The 15,000-nt window shown below is 41.1% G+C and overlaps 1 protein-coding gene across 25 annotated transcripts in view; it reads left to right on the top strand.

The window, feature by feature from the left end:
- eya1 (EYA transcriptional coactivator and phosphatase 1) overlaps positions 1-15,000 on the top strand; it is a 108,794-nt gene that overhangs the window by 73,568 nt on the left and 20,226 nt on the right. The window lies entirely within an intron of this gene.

The following is a 15,000-nucleotide window of genomic DNA, read 5'->3' as shown; positions in this document are numbered from 1 at the left end:
GGCCACTTCAGTACTCAGCATACTGGCCACTTCAGTACTCAGCATACTGGCCACTTCAGTACTCAGCATACTGGCCACTTCAGTACTCAGCATACTGGCCACTTCAGTACTCAGCATACTGGCCACTTCAGTACTCAGCATACTGGCCACTTCAGTACTCAGCATACTGGCCTTGACTTTACTGTAATGTCGGGCTGATTGCAGCAGAGACAAACAGTGGAGAAGCAACATACTGACTGAGTTAAAACATAGACATGATTAGTGTGAGATCCCAAATGGCCCCCTATTCTCTACAGAGCCCATTGGGCTCTGGTCTAAAGTAGTGCACTTTATATAGGGAATAGGGTGCCATAGGGCTCTGGTCTAAAGTAGTGCACTATATAGGGAATAGGGTGCCATAGGGCTCTGGTCTAAAGTAGTGCACTATATAGGGAATAGGGTTCCATAGGGCTCTGGTCTAAAGTAGTGCACTATATATAGGGAATAGGGTTCCATAGGGCTCTGGTCTAAAGTAGTGCACTATACATAGGGAATAGGGTGCCATAGGGCTCTGGTCTAAAGTAGTGCACTATATAGGGAATAGGGTTCCATAGGGCTCTGGTCTAAAGTAGTGCACTATATAGGGAATAGGGTCCCATAGGGCTCTGGTCTAAAGTAGTGCACTATATAGGGAATAGGGTGCCATAGGGCTCTGGTCTAAAGTAGTGCACTATATAGGGAATAGGGTGCTGTGATGAAGGTTCTATCCGAGACCTCTAAACATTGCGATCATGCATCTCTCTGCTACTTTCTCCTGCGTTCAAGGTCTGCTTATTTGTGTCCTACTTTCTGTGGTTTAGCTGTGTTGTTGAGAGAGAGAGAGAGAGAGAGAGAGAGAGAGAGAGAGAGAGAGAGAGAGAAAGTGAAGAAAAAAGTACTTGAATCAGTTAAAGAACAGGTCTGAGGTCTGCTCACCAACCAAGAATTCACAAAATGGGACAAACACCAAATTGAGACTCTGTATGCAGAATTATGCAAAAATGTCCTCAGTGTACAAGGTAAGACACCAAATAGTGCATGCAGAACAGAATTAGGCCGATACCCACTAATTATCAAAATCCAGAAAATAACTGTATTGGCCTATATTACAGTACTGTTTTGGCCTATATTACTGTATTACAGTCCTGTATTGGCTTATAATATGGTATTACAGTACTGTATTGGCCTATATTAAGATACTACAGTACTTTATTGGCCTATACTAGTTTATTACAGTACTGTATTGGCCTATATTGCTGTATTACAGTACTGTATTGGCCTGTATTATGGTATTACGGTACTTTATTGGTCTATATTACAGTATTACAGTACTTTATTGGCCTGTGTTACTGTAGTACAGTACTGCATTGGGCTATATTACTGTATTACAGTACTGTATTGGCCTATATTACAGTATTACAGTACTGTATTGGCCTATATTACAGTATTACAGTACTGTATTGGCCTATATTACTGTATTACAGTACTTTATTGGCCTGTATTACTGTATTACAGTACTGTATTCGTCTATATTACAGTATTTCAGTACTGTATTGACCTATATTGTGGTATTACAGTACTGTATTGGCCTATATTATGGTATTACAATGCTGTAATGGCCATTGACATTTAGTACAGCAATTCATATAGAAATGTGAGTTAAAGATCTGTCATTCTCATTGAAAGCAAGTCTAAAAAGCCCTACATTTGTTGTGCTCTATTTGTTTCGTTTTTGTTTCGACATTTACTTTCGGTTTTGTACACCAGCTTCATACAGCTGAAAAATACAAAATATTTGCATATTTAAAAGATATTTCACAGTGGTTTAGATTGTACAATGATTCTTTCTCTACGTTGCTTGTTTTGTCACATAAACTGAAATTGGCCAAACTATTACAATTTTGGCACTTAGGAAATGGTGGAGCATGCTACACCTTTAAGTAATAGTAAAATGTATTTCAACAAAATTAAAGAGAATCATATCATAATTAAAGAGAGTCATATCAAAATTAAAGAGAATCATATCAAAATTAAAGAGAATCATATCATAATTAAAGAGAGTCATATCAAAATTAAAGAGAATCATATCAAAATTAAAGAGAATCATATCATAATTAAAGAGAATCATATCATAATTAAAGAGAGTCATATCATAATTAAAGAGAGTCATATCAAAATTAAAGAGAATCATATCAAAATTAAAGAGAATCATATCATAATTAAAGAGAATCATATCATAATTAAAGAGAGTCATATCATAATTAAAGAGAGTGATATCAAAATTAAAGAGAGTCATATCATAATTAAAGAGAGTCATATCAAAATGAAAGAGAATCATATCAAAATTAAAGAGAATCATATCATAATTAAAGAGAATCATATCATAATTAAAGAGAATCATATCATAATTAAAGAGAGTCATATCAAAATTAAAGAGAATCATATCATAATTAAAGAGAATCATATCATAATTAAAGAGAATCATATCATAATTAAAGAGAATCATATCAACATTAAAGAGAATCATATCATAATTAAAGAGAGTCATATAAAAATTAAAGAGAATCATATCACAATTAAAGAGAATCATATCAAAATTAAAGAGAATCATATCACAATTAAAGAGAATCATATCAAAATTAAAGAGAATCATATCATAATTAAAGAGAATCATATCATAATTAAAGAGAATCATTTCAAAAGTAAAGAGAATCATATCAAAATTAAAGAGAATCATATCACAATTAAAGAGAATCATTTCAAAATTAAAGAGAATCATATCAAAATTAAAGAGAATCATATCGTAATTAAAGAGAATCATATCGTAATTAAAGAGAATCATTTCAAAAGTAAAGAGAATCATATCAAAATTAAAGAGAATCATATCACAATTAAAGAGAATCATATCAAAATTAAAGAGAATCATATCATAATTAAAGAGAATCATATCATAATTAAAGAGAATCATTTCAAAAGTAAAGAGAATCATATCACAATTAAAGAGAATCATATCAAAATTAAAGAGAATCATATCATAATTAAAGAGAATCATATCATAATTAAAGAGAATCATTTCAAAATTAAAGAGAATCATATCATAATTAAAGAGAATCTTATCAATCTGATCTGAGTATTGATTAGCTGGACTGCCGGTGAATTATTTTTTTCAGTCTTTACTCCTGCTGAAGATATTTCAACAATGTCTATTTTTAGGAAATAAGTACTGTATATGATAATAAGTAACCCACAGAGATGCACGGCCATTAGAGAGACAGAAATCGGGACAGAATGAACCTCACAACACCATACCTTAAGTCAATAATCAATCAGATAATAAGAATACTGGTTTATCTAACTAATGTACTGTACATTTACAGTATTTAAATGTGGATCTGTCTGTATGTATTTGAAATGATCCAGTTCTGTAAAAAATACAATAAATTTTAAAAAAAAAGATTGGTAGAGAATGCAAATTTAACTTGATGACATAACACAGATGAAATGTATAACTTCAATAAAGTTTGAAAACTTTAAAAACTTTTATTTTCCTAATAATGAAATATGCCTGTCAATTTACGATTAGCATTTTATTATTACTATTTGCATTTGCATTTTGTTTGTTATTAACACATTTGCACTTGACTTATAATTTGGAGCCTCACTAAGTGGATGGCGCATAAGGAAACCTGTTGAGAATGAAATGAAATACAACGTTATTTAAAGTGCATTTAAAATCGCAAACACACTTCACTGTAAAACAAAGCAATAAACTATGATAGATAATGACAGCTTCTCTGGGACGTAGGAAGCGCTACAGAGAACTACGGGGTAGAGGTGCAGTAGGCTTTCATATCCTAAAGGTAATATGCGCTGGGTATGTGGGAACCAGGGGCCTCTCTGAGCCTAACCTAGCACCCTGTGTTGCCCTCTCAGTGGGGTACCAACCTGCAATACCCCCCCTCCATCTGTCAGAAAATAACCCAGCATTCCTGTCTGGACTACAGAGACCATAGGGGCAAATCACTCAGAGAGAGAGACCTGTTGCCACAAGAAAAGGTCAACCAGTGAAGAACAAACACCATTGTAAACACAACCCATATTTATGTTCATTTATTTTCCCTTTTGTACTTCAACTATTTGCACATCCTTACAACATTGTATATAGACATAATATGACTTCTGTGAGTGTAATGTTTACTGTTTATACTTTTTATTGTTTATTTCACTTTTGTATATTATCTACTTCACTTGCTTCGACAATGTTAACATATGTTTCCCCATGCCAATAAAGCCCCTTGAATTGAATTGAGAGAGAGAGAGAGAGAGAGAGAGAGAGAGAGAGAGAGAGAGAGAGAGAGAGAGAGAGTAAGGGGGGCGGGGGAAACAAGGAGAGAGAGAGGCGTCCAGAGGTGGAAACGTTTTAAATTAGCACAGCGATACCTCGACGTCCTGCACGACACACACACGCACACACACACATGCTGGGGCAACACATATGCACACACAGTGGTACAACACACTCACATACCTATGGAGCAACACCATGAACGCAGGTCATTTTATATCACCTAGACTGCAGTGTGAGGGTTGAAGTGTTCTCTGTCACTCTCCCAGTACACACACACACACACACACACACACACACACACACACACACACACACACACACACACACACACACACACACACACACACACACACACACACACACACACACACACACACACACACACACACACACACACACACACACACCGCTGAATTCTATAATGAGAGATGCTGTGAATTTCGCTGTTAAATGTAACTGTAGCTGGGGGAAATCTCTCTCCGGAGCCCTTCCTGTTCTGAAAGTGGCAGTTTGTTAGTAAAAGGTACAAAGGGACTGTGAATGTATTAGACAACGTTTCACCACCAGGTCCCAAGTTTATTAGATAGGGTAGACAGTTCAGGACCGGCCCAGTGTTGGTCACTTTTGACTTTTAGTTCATTTTACGTGGCAAGATTTTGCTTTTGTTTTGGCTTTTGAAAAAGAGTTTGGCGTTTTGTCTTTTTCTGCCATGCTGTCAGAGACATGTTTACCAGTCCTTGCTGCAAAAAAAAGTCCTAATTGCCTGAAAAGGTTAAAAACAGACCAAAAAAAAAAACAAGTGGTATTTTCTCATTATTTTCATGAAACTAGTGTTTTTAGGCGCCAGTTGATTCCTCACCTTCCTCCCTAACCAATCTCAACTGTTGCGTAACAGCTACACAGTAAGAAGGGATAGGGGTTGAGGGTATGTGTAAAATGCAACATTACTAACTGTCTGATGATAAATTATGGTACTTCACAATAGTCTTCTTGTCCTGTGTTACAGAGAGACAGAGAGAGAGAGAGAGAGAGAGAGAGAGAGAGAGAGAGATAGACTTGGAGAGCATAGCCTTGCTATTGAGAAAGGCCGCCGTAGGCAGACCTGGCTCTCAAGAGGAGACAGGCTATGTGCAACACTGCCTACAAAGCGAGGTGGAAACTGAGCTGCACTTCCTAATCTCCTGTCAAATGTATGACCATATTAGAGACACATATTTCCCTCAGATTACACAGATCCACAAAGAATTAAAAAACAAATCCAATTTTGATAAACTCCCATTTCTATTGGGTGAAATACCACAGTGTGACATCACTGCAGCAAGATGTGTGACCTGTTGCCACAAGAAAAGGGCAACCAGTGAAGAACAAACACCATTGTAAATACAACCCACATTTACGTTTATTTCCACATCGTTACAACACTGTATAAAAACATATTATGACATTTGAAATGTCTCTATTCCTTTGAAACTTCTGAGTGTAATGGTTACTCTTCATTCGTTATTGTTTGTTTCACTTTTGTGTATTATCTATTTAACTTGCTTTGGCAATATAAACATATGTTTCCAATGCCAATAAAGCCCTTTGAATTTAATTGAGAGAGAGAGACAGAGACAGAGAGAGCGAAAAGAGACAGAGACAGAGAGAGAAGAGAAAAAGAGAGAGGGGGGAGAGAGAGAGAGAGACAGACAGAGAGAGAGAGAGAGAGAGAGAGAGAGAGAGAGAGAGAGAGAGAGAGGGGGGGGGAGAGAGAGAGAGAGAGAGAGAGAGAGAGAGAGAGGGAGAGAGAGAGAGAGAGAGAGAGACAGAGAGAGAGAGAGAGAGAAAACAAAGAAAGAGAAAGAGAGAAATCAGGGAGGGGACGAGAGAGAAGGAAGAACGAGAGGGATTGTCAACACCAAACCCACAACCAGTCGTTTTGGGCGTTTTGCTAAAAATGAATAAATGTAGAAATGCTTGAGATTCAATGCTTTGTTAATATCTCCGGCTTGGCTTTGAACTGTTCTATTATTATTATAGATTATATTATATTATTATATTATATATTATTATATTATAGTTCTATTAGTTCAAATATGTAAACCTGGGAAGATAGAAATAACTGTCTGTCTGTCTGTCTGTCTGTCTGTCTGTCTGTCTGTCTGTCTGTCTGTCTGTCTGTCTGTCTGTCTGTCTGTCTGTCTGTCTGTCTGTCTGTCTGTCTGCCTGTCTGTCTGTCTGTCTGTCTGTCTGTCTGTCTGTCTGTCTGTCTGTCTGTGTTTCTCTCTCTCCCCTGAACTCTGTGTGCATCGTGTGAATTGATGTGAAGCCTGTATGAGAGGATATAGCCCAGTGCTTTGTTTGGCGTGGCTGTTTGAATTCCGTGACTGTTCAGGCACAGGTTGTGGATTGGAATGAAGTGGATTCTGAAGAACTGCTCTTTGTTCCCCAACATCCTGTCACTGACCCCCCTGGGTAATCACCCACCTCCACCCTCCAACCCCTATCCCCTCCCTCCAGGGGTACCTGTCGGTGGGAACCGAGAGAGGGCAGTTGTGGGGGGGGGGGGCTCACAGTGGAGGACCACGCCCATTCCCAACACACATACCCCTTCTGTCTCCCTTCTCTCCCACAGATAGGGGGGGATGACAGAGGCTGCCACTGGATAGGTAATGAGGCAGCATTGAGAACATGCAAAACATCAATGGGCCTTTTAGTAGACGGCTGTTAGCTAGCTAGCTAGCTCTCTCTGTGTGATGAAGGCTGTTAGCTAGCTAGCTCTCTCTGTGTGATGAAGGCTGTTAGCTAGCTAGCTCTCTCTGTGTGATGACGGCTGTTAGCTAGCTAGCTCTCTCTGTGTGATGACGGCCGTTAGCTAGCTAGCTCTCTCTGTGTGATGACGGCTGTTAGCTAGCTATGTCTCTCTTTGTGATGAAGGCTGTTAGCTAGCTAGCTCTCTCTGTGTGATGACGTCTGTTAGCTAGCTAGCTCTCTCTGTGTGATTATGGCTGTTAGCTAGGTAGCTCTCTCTGTGTGATGACATATGTTAGCTAGCTAGCTCTCTCTGTGTGATGACGGCCGTTAGCTAGCTAGCTCTCTCTGTGTGATGACATCCGTTAGCTAGCTAGCTCTCTCTGTGTGATGACGTCCGTTAGCTAGCTAGCTCTCTCTGTGTGATGACGTCCGTTAGCTAGCTAGCTCTCTCTGTGTGATGACGTCCGTTAGCTAGCTAGCTCTCTCTGTGTGATGACGTCCGTTAGCTAGCTAGCTCTCTCTGTGTGATGACGTCCGTTAGCTAGCGAAGCTCACACTGTGGCTCTGTTAGTTACCTCCCCCTCCTCGCTACTCACCTGAAGAGAGAATGAACAGGGAAGAGTGAGCAAGAGCAAAAGAGAGAGTAGATTGCGAAAGAGTGTAGGATGAGATGGGAGAGAGATTTTGTGAAATAGTCAAAAGACTCTGTCCTTGTTGACAACAGCTCAAAGGCTTTGGGGTTATAAATTGAGGGCACAGGAAGCCAGGCATAAAATATTTTCCTACAACATATATAAAAGGGAAAAAAAGATGGAAAGTTTAGATACCGTGCAACTCTTTTTTTTCTTTCTCTCCCTCTAGCAATTTTTCTCTCACCTTCTCGTCCTCTGTCTGTCTGTCTGTCTGTCTGTCTGTCCCCCCCACCTCTCTGTTCGGGGTAATCGCCCTCTTCTCTTCCTCTGGACTACAGGAAGACTCAGTCGCTCTTTGCTGATTGCTTCATGACAGACCATCGCCACTGGAACAAAGAGCCCTCTGATACCCTCTTCATCTAGAATAAAAGGACATGAGAGAGAGAGAGAGAGAGAAAGAGACAGGAAGAGAGAGAGAGAGAGTGAGAGAGAGAGAGAGAGAGAGAGAGAGAGAGAGAGAGAGAGAGAGAGAGAGAGAGAGAGAGAGAGAGGACGAGAGAGAGAGAGAGAATGAGGGGGAGGTAGAGAGTGAGAGCAAGAGAGAGAGAAAGAGAAATGAGAGAAAGAGGGGGGAGTTGGAGAAGGAGGTGTAGAGAGAAAGAGAATTTGGGATTATAGAACAATGGTGTTTATTTGTCTTCACCTCATCCCCTCTTTCTTTAATTTCTCACTTTCTTTCTTCACACAGTAGCTTCTTCTCGTCCTCTGCTCCATTTGATTTTTCTTCTTGTCAAACTGAAGACAAGCATGCCTGTCAGACAAACACATTAATGGAAAGAGAAGGTCTGATGAATTAAACAGAAAGACCAAGTGTTTGCATAAGGAGTAATAGCGAGCGTAGGGTCTGTGTGTATAGTAATGGCCATCTGGAGACTGTTAGTGGGGATTGTAGGTTTTTGCGAGGACCACAGCAGCTTGGTCAGGGGAGGACAGTACTGTACCAGGGGGGATTCAGACCTTCATCTGATTATAATGCCACTCACTCATTCACTCACTCACTCACTCACTCACTCACTCACTCACTCACTCACTCACTCACTCACTCACTCACTCACTCACTCACTCACTCACTCACTCACTCACTCACTCACTCACTCACTCACTCACTCACTCACCATTCAATCACTCAGTCACCTCCTCTCTCACCTACCCACTCTCTCACCTCCACTCACTCACTCACTCACTCACCCACTCACTCACTCACTCACTCACCACTCACTCACCCACTCACTCACTCACTCACTAACCACTCACTCCTACCCACTCACTCACTCACCACTAACTCACTAACCACCTTCCTCACTCCAAAACCCTACCCACCTACTCTACTCACCTACCACCTGGTCCTGACCCCTAAACCCTACCCACTACAGTAACTCCCTAACCACCTGGTCCTGACCCCTAAACCCTACCCACTACAGTAACTCCCTAACCACCTGGTCCTGACCCCTAAACCCTACCCACTACAGTAACTCCCTAACCACCTGGTCCTGACCCCTAAACCCTACCCACTACAGTAACTCCCTAACCACCTGGTCCTGACCCCTAAACCCTACCCACTACAGTAACTCCCTAACCACCTGGTCCTGACCCCTAAACCCTACCCACTACAGTAACTCCCTAACCACCTGGTCCTGACCCCTAAACCCTACCCACTACAGTAACTCCCTAACCACCTGGTCCTGACCCCTAAACCCTACCCACTACAGTAACTCCCTAACCACCTGGTCCTGACCCCTAAACCCTACCCACTACAGTAACTCCCTAACCACCTGGTCCTGACCCCTAAACCCTACCCACTACAGTAACTCCCTAACCACCTGGTCCTGACCCCTAAACCCTACCCACTACAGTAACTCCCTAACCACCTGGTCCTGACCCCTAAACCCTACCCACTACAGTAACTCCCTAACCACCTGGTCCTGACCCCTAAACCCTACCCACTACAGTAACTCCCTAACCACCTGGTCCTGACCCCTAAACCCTACCCACTACAGTAACTCCCTAACCACCTGGTCCTGACCCCTAAACCCTACCCACTACAGTAACTCCCTAACCACCTGGTCCTGACCCCTAAACCCTACCCACTACAGTAACTCCCTAACCACCTGGTCCTGACCCCTAAACCCTACCCACTACAGTAACTCCCTAACCACCTGGTCCTGGCCCCTAAACCCTACCCACTACAGTAACTCCCTAACCGCCTGGTCCTGACCCCTAAACCCTACCCACTACAGTAACTCCCTAACCGCCTGGTCCTGACCCCTAAACCCTACCCACTACAGTAACTCCCTAACCGCCTGGTCCTGACCCCTAAACCCTACCCACTACAGTAACTCCCTAACCGCCTGGTCCTGACCCCTAAACCCTACCCACTACAGTAACTCCCTAACCGCCTGGTCCTGACCCCTAAACCCTACCCACTACAGTAACTCCCTAACCGCCTGGTCCTGACCCCTAAACCCTACCCACTACAGTAACTCCCTAACCGCCTGGTCCTGACCCCTAAACCCTACCCACTACAGTAACTCCCTAACCGCCTGGTCCTGACCCCTAAACCCTACCCACTACAGTAACTCCCTAACCGCCTGGTCCTGACCCCTAAACCCTACCCACTACAGTAACTCCCTAACCACCTGGTCCTGACCCCTAAACCCTACCCACTACAGTAACTCCCTAACCACCTGGTCCTGACCCCTAAACCCTACCCACTACAGTAACTCCCTAACCACCTGGTCCTGACCCCTAAACCCTACCCACTACAGTAACTCCCTAACCACCTGGTCCTGACCCCTAAACCCTACCCACTACAGTAACTCCCTAACCACCCTGATTCCTGGTTGTTAGACTCCGCGGTGTTTACGAGGTCTTAAACAGTGGCTCCTAATAAGTGGCTGTGTTCCAAATGGCACCCAAATGCCATCCTATTCCCTATATAGTGCACTACTTTAGACCAGAGCCCTATGGCACCCTATTCCTTATATAGTGCACTACTTTAGACCAGAGCCCTATGGCACCTTATTCCCTATATAGTGCACTACTTTAGACCAGAGCCCTATGGCACCCTGTTCCCTATATAGTGTACTACTCTAGACCACAGTCCAATAGCACCCTATTCCCTACATAGTGCACTACTTTAGACCAGTGTGTCACTGAGAGAGAGAGCTTACTGTAAGTCATGCTTCACCACACTACCACCATTAGATCCACAGCACACTACCAGAGAGGCTGGCCATGGCTTCATCCCAGCTCCAGCTGGGAGCACTAATTGTGGAAGGCTGTGCATTCCTCTGGCCCCTCTAGCCCTCCCTTCCTGGGGGTCCGGGACCAAGCCACGCAGGGCTGGGCCCCACTAGTAACACAACTGTTAATTGTGTGTCGTAATAACCCAGTGAATTTAAAGGGCTATGTAAACACAGAGTGATTCGCCACAGCAGCAGACAGGGCTGGAAAATAAAAACAGACACACACACACACACACACACACACACACACACACACACACACACACACACACACACACACACACACACACACACACACACACACACACACACACACACACACACACACACACACAGGGACCAAAAACACCAGCTGAAATGTTTATTCTACATTATTCAATTAAACTGGCCCCTGGATGTGCCCTGCAGATAAACATTAAAACATGCATTAGAGAGAGATCAGACAGCTGCAGGACATTATGCAGCACAATAACTACATAACATTTAAAGATGTTATTGCAGACCTACACTACCTGAACTCTATCATAGTGTTCCAGAACTACCTGAACTCTATCATATTGTTCCAGAACTACCTGAACTCTGTCATATTGTTCCAGAACTACCTGAACTCTATCATAATGTTCCAGAACTACCTGAACTCTATCATATTGTTCCAGAACTACCTGAACTCTATCATATTGTTCCAGAACTACCTGAACTCTATCATATTGTTCCAGAACTACCTGAACTCTATCATATTGTTCCAGAACTACCTGAACTCTATCATATTGTTCCAGAACTACCTGAACTCTATCATATTGTTCCAGAACTACCTGAACTCTATCATATTGTTCCAGAACTACCTGAACTCTATCATATTGTTCCAGAACTACCTGAACTCTGTCATATTGTTCCAGAACTACCTGAACTCTATCATAGTGTTCCAGAACTACCTGAACTCTATCATATTGTTCCAGAACTACCTGAACTCTATCATATTGTTCCAGAACTACCTGAACTCTATCATATTGTTCCAGAACTACCTGAACTCTATCATAGTGTTCCAGAACTACCTGAACTCTATCATATTGTTCCAGAACTACCTGAACTCTATCATATTGTTCCAGAACTACCTGAACTCTATCATATTGTTCCAGAACTACCTGAACTCTATCATATTGTTCCAGAACTACCTGAACTCTATCATATTGTTCCAGAACTACCTGAACTCTATCATATTGTTCCAGAACTACCTGAACTCTATCATATTGTTCCAGAACTACCTGAACTCTATCATATTGTTCCAGAACTACCTGAACTCTATCATATTGTTCCAGAACTACCTGAACTCTATCATATTGTTCCAGAACTACCTGAACTCTATCATATTGTTCCAGAACTACCTGAACTCTATCATATTGTTCCAGAACTACCTGAACTCTATCATATTGTTCCAGAACTACCTGAACTCTATCATATTGTTCCAGAACTACCTGAACTCTATCATATTGTTCCAGAACTACCTGAACTCTATCATATTGTTCCAGAACTACCTGAACTCTATCATATTGTTCCAGAACTACCTGAACTCTATCATATTGTTCCAGAACTACCTGAACTCTATCATATTGTTCCAGAACTACCTGAACTCTATCATATTGTTCCAGAACTACCTGAACTCTATCATATTGTTCCAGAACTACCTGAACTCTATCATATTGTTCCAGAACTACCTGAACTCTATCATATTGTTCCAGAACTACCTGAACTCTATCATATTGTTCCAGAACTACCTGAACTCTATCATATTGTTCCAGAACTACCTGAACTCTATCATATTGTTCCAGAACTACCTGAACTCTATCATATTGTTCCAGAACTACCTGAACTCTATCATATTGTTCCAGAACTACCTGAACTCTATCATATTGTTCCAGAACTACCTGAACTCTATCATATTGTTCCAGAACTACCTGAACTCTATCATATTGTTCCAGAACTACCTGAACTCTATCATATTGTTCCAGAACTACCTGAACTCTATCATATTGTTCCAGAACTACCTGAACTCTATCATATTGTTCCAGAACTACCTGAACTCTATCATATTGTTCCAGAACTACCTGAACTCTATCATATTGTTCCAGAACTACCTGAACTCTATCATATTGTTCCAGAACTACCTGAACTCTATCATATTGTTCCAGAACTACCTGAACTCTATCATATTGTTCCAGAACTACCTGAACTCTATCATATTGTTCCAGAACTACCTGAACTCTATCATATTGTTCCAGAACTACCTGAACTCTATCATATTGTTCCAGAACTACCTGAACTCTATCATATTGTTCCAGAACTACCTGAACTCTATCATATTGTTCCAGAACTACCTGAACTCTATCATATTGTTCCAGAACTACCTGAACTCTATCATATTGTTCCAGAACTACCTGAACTCTATCATATTGTTCCAGAACTACCTGAACTCTATCATATTGTTCCAGAACTACCTGAACTCTATCATATTGTTCCAGAACTACCTGAACTCTATCATATTGTTCCAGAACTACCTGAACTCTATCATATTGTTCCAGAACTACCTGAACTCTATCATATTGTTCCAGAACTACCTGAACTCTATCATATTGTTCCAGAACTACCTGAACTCTATCATATTGTTCCAGAACTACCTGAACTCTATCATATTGTTCCAGAACTACCTGAACTCTATCATATTGTTCCAGAACTACCTGAACTCTATCATATTGTTCCAGAACTACCTGAACTCTATCATATTGTTCCAGAACTACCTGAACTCTATCATATTGTTCCAGAACTACCTGAACTCTATCATATTGTTCCAGAACTACCTGAACTCTATCATATTGTTCCAGAACTACCTGAACTCTATCATATTGTTCCAGAACTACCTGAACTCTATCATATTGTTCCAGAACTACCTGAACTCTATCATATTGTTCCAGAACTACCTGAACTCTATCATATTGTTCCAGAACTACCTGAACTCTATCATATTGTTCCAGAACTACCTGAACTCTATCATATTGTTCCAGAACTACCTGAACTCTATCATATTGTTCCAGAACTACCTGAACTCTATCATATTGTTCCAGAACTACCTGAACTCTATCATATTGTTCCAGAACTACCTGAACTCTATCATATTGTTCCAGAACTACCTGAACTCTATCATATTGTTCCAGAACTACCTGAACTCTATCATATTGTTCCAGAACTACCTGAACTCTATCATATTGTTCCAGAACTACCTGAACTCTATCATATTGTTCCAGAACTACCTGAACTCTATCATATTGTTCCAGAACTACCTGAACTCTATCATATTGTTCCAGAACTACCTGAACTCTATCATATTGTTCCAGAACTACCTGAACTCTATCATATTGTTCCAGAACTACCTGAACTCTATCATATTGTTCCAGAACTACCTGAACTCTATCATATTGTTCCAGAACTACCTGAACTCTATCATATTGTTCCAGAACTACCTGAACTCTATCATATTGTTCCAGAACTACCTGAACTCTATCATATTGTTCCAGAACTACCTGAACTCTATCATATTGTTCCAGAACTACCTGAACTCTATCATATTGTTCCAGAACTACCTGAACTCTATCATATTGTTCCAGAACTACCTGAACTCTATCATATTGTTCCAGAACTACCTGAACTCTATCATATTGTTCCAGAACTACCTGAACTCTATCATATTGTTCCAGAACTACCTGAACTCTATCATATTGTTCCAGAACTACCTGAACTCTATCATATTGTTCCAGAACTACCTGAACTCTATCATATTGTTCCAGAACTACCTGAACTCTATCATATTGTTCCAGAACTACCTGAACTCTATCATATTGTTCCAGAACTACCTGAACTCTATCATATTGTTCCAGAACTACCTGAACTCTATCATATTGTTCCAGAACTACCT

This window comes from Salmo salar, chromosome ssa29, assembly GCF_905237065.1.
Source record: "Salmo salar chromosome ssa29, Ssal_v3.1, whole genome shotgun sequence".
NCBI lineage: Eukaryota > Metazoa > Chordata > Actinopteri > Salmoniformes > Salmonidae > Salmo > Salmo salar.
Note: the sequence above shows the minus strand (reverse complement) of the source record. Positions and strands in the feature narration are given on the sequence as shown.